Here is a 6,542-nt window from a genome sequence, read left to right on the forward strand (position 1 = left end):
TGAATATAACAACGGTCATAAAAAAATGCATTAAATTTTTAATACAACATATTTTTTAGTTTTTATAATGGTTGTTATTTTACTTAATCCTTTTAATATATATAAGAATTTACTAGCATAAACGCTTATATTTTTTAATATAAGTATGTTAATAAATTACATTATTAGCTTATTTTAAAATAATTTTTAGCTATAATTTATTAACGCATATATATAAAAAAATATATATATATATATATATATATATATATATATATATATATATATATATATATATATATATATATTAACAAATTCAACTAACATACAAATTCTTAATTTTTTGTTTATTGATTACTTTTTTCAGGGATATAACAATAATTTACTATTTGTTTTTATTTTAAAATTGAAAACATAAAACTCATTTCTCTCTCCTCATCAAAACTCTACCCGAGCCCCATGGCTTCCCCTTCACAGCACTCACAAACTCATATGCGCACTCATTTTCTGCACAAAACCATAGAAAGTCAAGTGACGTTGGAGGCAGCGAGTGGGGAAGTAGATGGAAAGAAGTTGGCGCCATCGTCGTTGCTGATGGATAACACCGTCGACGGAGGGTGAAGCATACGTGTCGTGATTCTGCAGACATAGATACCATTGATTGCAATTCTTAGTTGATTAATTGTTCTTCACTAATCTTACAATTTAATTAAGCATACCTGGGACTTAGATAATCCAGCAACAAAATTCCACTGGCAACGTCAAATTTTCAAACTATACTGGACGAGAATATGGTAACGTATTAGCCACCAGTGCAAATGGAATAAAATAAGATCCCCTTTGTATACTTACAGTCTTTAGATCTACATCTATTACCTTTCCATTTGCATATGATGAATCCCCCTTCCAGAGTTAGAAGGGGGAGAGAGAAAACTGAAAAGGTGAGAGAGAATGAGTGGGTAAGGAGAGAGAAATGAGGTTTTTTTATTTTAATATAAAGTAAATGATAATTTACTATTATATCTCTTAAATAAAGTAACTGAAGCAAGAAAATAGCTGGGTTTATTGTCGAAAATTTAGGATGTAAGATGTTAACACCCTCCGACAAACAGAAAAAAATTATATTTTAAAATTTAACAAATTTATTTTATATATATATATATATATATATATATATATATATATATATATATATATATGATAAGTTTTGATTAGAAGTTTGTAACTTTTTTTATACCGTTTACATAATCCTTTTTTCTCTCTCTATATATATAAACTTCAAAATATTGTAAGACTTTTAAATATTTTTTTAGTATATATTAGAAGTATTTAAATAAAATAAATTAAATTAAAAATAAAATTTTTAATTTAATAGGAATTCAATGCCAAAAAATAATTTATTAAAAGTTTAAAATAAAATTTATTAATTTATGAGTATCTAAAGTATATTTGAGCCCAAGTTAATATATAACAGATAAGTCCAAATTTTTAAAATGTCTTATTTGAATTTTTGTATTAGTTTAAACTTTCTAGTGATTATAAGAGCATTTACCATCAAAGTTGCTTAATGAAATTGTTTAATAAAAAAATATTATTTTAATATGTCACATGATTGTTTTGAGTCTTAAAATTAAAAAGAATTATTTATATAAATAATTATTATTCATTAGTTGTTTAATTTTATATTAAATATAAGAGAGAAAACTCAACAAAAAATAATATAAGAGAGATAACACAAATATTTGTGAGTTAAATAACTTATTTTTTTTATTGATAACTAATTAAACAATTTGTTAATAAAAACTCTCATTGAAAAATAATAATTGAGCTGTTTAAGATTAAAATGATATAAGTTGAATTGTTTTTATGAAAAGCATTGAAGATGTCGTAAGAAATAAAAGTAGCATACATTTATCATGCATTTACTAAAACCTTGGTAATTGCATATGATAAATACTAAATAGCATTCAGTTGTAATTACCAAGGGCATGCATCTCGTTAAGTCTATATGGTTACCAAGGGCATGCAAATACTAAAAAAAATGTAACTGTAAGAAAATTAAGTCTATATAGTCACCAAGGGCATCCATCTCTTTAACACGCAACTTAGTTTATAAACATGACCCTGTGTAATTCAGAATATAATGAAAATTTGAGTTTTCTTTAACTATGGTTTTTTTTGTCTTGAGTTAAGAATTAAATCATATAATAAGTTGTTTTAACCAAAAGTTGAGGTTAGGATCATAATTTAATTTATAAGTTTGGTTCTAGCAATAGGTCATAGTAATAAAGTTCAAGTTTCTCTTATCCTTTTCCCATTTTAAAGATGGTCCAATTAAGTGTTCTCCAAATATACAGTATCAGAGTCCTTCACACCATGTCTCTTGGGCACAAACGAGTGACGCAGGTGGTGACACTACAATTCACTCTAGTTAAAGGGCTAATGCATAACCATCCCACATGGACTTTAAAGTTGCAAAGTGTGGTGTTAGAATCATATTACAAGGTATGAGACTTAAGTCTTTATATTAAAAGTGTGGGATATTTGGTGTATAAGCCTTTTGTTCTCTAACTATAATGGCTAATTTTTGTGTGTTTAGTCCTCCCAAGTTTCTCATAACTTATCGTAAAAGCTTTGGCTATTGAAAATAAGGTTTTTTGATTGTGTTCTTTTGTGTTTAAAAAAATAAAATACATTTTGTTTATATTGATGTTTCTTCCTCTAATTTTGTGCTAATTTCTTCATTTCATGTTCCTATTTCAATATCTATATATATTGTATATTCTATTTCTAGTTTTGTGCCATAATTCTATCACTTTGATTAATTGAGTCTTAGCTCTATTTTTTTTTAGAAAAGAAAATCCAATCCCTATGGTTTTAAAGCATAGAATACAAGGAAATACGATGAATAAGAATAAGAATATTATGCATGCGCTAATTATGGGGTATTTGGTAAAAGAAAAAAATATTACTTTCTCGGGAATCTTAAACTGAGAAACTAAGTATTTTATGTTTGATATGCATTTATTAAAAAAATATTTTCAGGAAATTATAATTTTTGGAAATTAATTGTTACTCACTTTCACACAAAAATATCTCATAAGGGTTCAAGAATCCAACTTTTTTAATGGAGGGAAAATTTTAATTATCAAAGATGATTATCCCTATGTTCAGTAAGATATTTTAGCTAATTTCTCACTTATTTTACTAGCTAAATAACTCATTTGATTATTTGATAAATAAGTTTTTTAAGTAATTTTTAATATTTTTTGAAATGTTACTTGAAATAATTTTTTTTTTGAAACGCTAGTTTTTAACTTATAACTTTTTATATTTTTTTCCTTTTTATCATAAATGTATTTATCAAACTTCCTACTTATCCTTTTTTTAATAAATCAGGTTTTATTATTTTTTTACTCATATTCATATGTTTGTTGTCTCCTTTTTTTCTTCAACATGCAGATCCTTCCATTTTGTTTCGCAACGTGCATATTAACCTTTTTCTCTAGGTAATGGTATTTTTAATTTTTTATTCACTCCCTATATAATGTTTTGATATGTTCTTTTTATAATATTTTGATTGTGAAATTTCCTATTATGAATGAGTAAAAAAAGAAAAACAATAAAAAAGAAACATATGAGTTGATTACCGTTGTGTTTTGATAGATTCTCTGTGAGATATTCTAATTGGCTTAAATTTGTTTGTTTTTTGTAAGTTATGAATTTAGTAGTATAGGGTAATTCATCATTTTTGTAAGACATTACTTTTATAATTTGGTTGGCATCTTATCATGATAATCCCTTTTGCCTGAGAAAAAAAAGAGTCATGTCTTATGTCTTTAAATTATCTATTGGCATTCAATTCTTGACACATGTTGTGTTGAGCTTTTTATATGCACAATAAAATTTAAAAAAGTATCTAGTACTTGATGATGAAATTGTTCTTGTATTATATTTCTAACTATGATGCACAATTGAGTTTTTTATATTTTATTTTATTTTTTACTTCAATTCATTCATCATACTATTTTGATAAATTTGCAATATGACTTAAACTAATGATAATACGGAGGAAGGGATCAATTTTAAATGGACCGATAAGTAGGAAAAATCTTTGTGTGTGCTTTGCATCAAATTTATTAGAAAGAATGAGCGGGTAATATTTAAATGGAAGTACATTAATTAAAAGGATAATTTAAATGAAAGTACATTAATTATATGAAAAGAGATTGACACATTTGAAAGTTTTTGAGGTTGGGAAAATTGACTTATGGTGAGATCCTACTAAAAGAAAGTTTAGTGGTTCAACCGAGTGGTGGGACAAAAAATTATTAAGGTTAATTTATTACATATGTTGTTATAGTTAATTTATAATGTAAGTAATTCATTATAAGATTTAGTTTAATGATTAATTATCCTTTTTTTAGGAGAAATATGAGGTTAAAAGACTTTGTTCCCGCGATTAACACTCCAACATTGAACTTTCCAAAGCCTCCACAAGGTATTGTTATCTATATATTTTTTGTTACAAAAAAGTTTTATATAAAATAATCATATATATAATATTTATTGTTATCTAACATAAAATAATAAAGCATAAATAAGTTAATTTTTTAACTTTCAACCACAAGTTAATTTTTTCAATTTCTAACTATTTTTTCAGTTTCTAACTAATTTTTCAATTAGTTTTGTCAAATATAACATAATGATCACTAGAAAACATATTAATATTAATCAAAGGTATTTTAATGATTCACATCAACAAGTAACAATTTATCTAACTCAAAGATATACAATCTCATGAAGATCATTTTAAGACAATGCTCGAAAATTATCTCAAAGGCTCTCATCTGTCTTGTGAATATTTAACAAGTATAGAGATCCTTCTATCTCAAAAATATTATATTTAGTTAGGAGTTATAAGCTAGGTTGATTTGGTGGTTAAAAGATAAAGGAATGAATAATTAACATTTTTCAGTTTAAAAAAAAACGTTATACTTAGTTAGGAGGAGACAAAATACATCAAAATTAAAGTGAGTTTGATAGAAGTGAACAAGGAATGGATTGAGAAAGATGCATCTTGGACAAAAACTCAACCTGATCAATATTTAAAATATATGGGACGAGACTAAGTTAACGTATCTTTTTAACATAATATATCAACTTAACATTATTTATATTTAAATCCTAGAATAAAAAAAGTAAAACTTAAATTAAAGTATATTTTAAGTACAATATATATTTTAAAATAGATAATATCATTATAAATATAATATTATCTTATGCAAAATGTTATCTATTAAATAAATTTTTATTATTAATACACAAATATTTAAAACGATATATTTTTACAAGAATATTGGACATTAAACTAAGTTGAAACTACTTGAAGCATAATAAATTCGTTCTCAAAATGCGTTGGGTTTAATATTAAAATTCAAATCCGCCCAAGCCAACTTTTAGTCAAGTTGAGTTAATAGGACAGGTCAATGCTCACCCCTAGTGTTTGACATAAAAGAAGAAAAGTGTATATAAATCCCACTTATGAGATGTTGGGCTCATTTTCATAGTTTCCTCCATTTCCTTAGTTTTTTCCACTTTCTTTGCTCTTTTTTACATTCTATTACTCCACTAGTATTCGGGAAATGTGACTTTGTTACTTAATCTTTCGGTATTTTTTTATTTTCATATATCAAGTTTTAAATATTTCATTTTAGTTATTTATGTGTTTTAAAATTTAATTTTGATATTTTCTTTTGTTTTTCATTAAAATTCATTAACTTTCACTATTAGAAAGAATGGATATAACATTGATATGTTAAAATTAGTTTTTTAAAATAAATAAAAAATCGATGTTAACAAAAACGCAGTGATATATTCGTAAATGATGCGAGTTCGTTAATGTCAATTTTTTGAATCAATATCGACGTTGTATTTGTTAAATTAAATCTGTCTCTTCCTCTTCTCGTGCTCACTTTAAATCATCTCTCACTCTCACATCGTTCTCGCTATCACTCTCACGCATTCTCTGCGGCGGCACAGTCACATCGTTCTCGCTATCACTCTCACGCTCTCGTTCTCGCTCTCACTCACAGCTCTACTCACTTTCATTCTCGTTCTCGGTCACGAAAGGTTAGTCTTCTATAAATGTTTGTTTCTGTGTTTGGTTTTGATGGTGATGGTAAGCGAAAAGCTAGGGTTGGTTCCTTCTATTATCTAAATGTACAATGTATTACTAACATGAAAATTCTTGTTAACGTGTGTATTACTTATTGTTAATGTGCATATTACTAACATGAAAATGCTTGTTTTTGTGTATGTTGTTGAAAACGTGTTATTTTCTGGATATACAAATACTGATAATGAGACTTTATGCATATTACTAACATGAAAATGTTTGTTAATGAGACTTTATGCTGGTGTGAGAATTCTGCCACAGCCTTAGGCCCCCATTTTTTTTTCAAAATAAGAATATCATTCTTGGTTTTCAAAAATGGGTATATGCATGCACTGTGTCTTTCAACTCCGTGGCATGGACTCGACCAAACTGATATGTCTTGGTT

General features: G+C 26.2%; 1 long non-coding RNA gene across 1 annotated transcript; it reads right to left on the reverse strand.

Moving 5' to 3' along the window:
• Positions 1 to 311: 311 nt before the first annotated feature.
• Positions 312 to 984, reverse strand: LOC106796489 (uncharacterized). Its single transcript, XR_001385437.3, has 2 exons — positions 699 to 984; positions 312 to 618 (listed from the first exon to the last, which is right to left on the reverse strand). It is a non-coding gene; the product is annotated as an uncharacterized lncRNA (long non-coding RNA).
• Positions 985 to 6,542: the final 5,558 nt, after the last annotated feature.

Source organism: Glycine max, chromosome 16 (genome assembly GCF_000004515.6).
Source record: "Glycine max cultivar Williams 82 chromosome 16, Glycine_max_v4.0, whole genome shotgun sequence".
In the NCBI taxonomy this organism is placed as follows: Eukaryota; Viridiplantae; Streptophyta; class Magnoliopsida; order Fabales; family Fabaceae; genus Glycine; species Glycine max.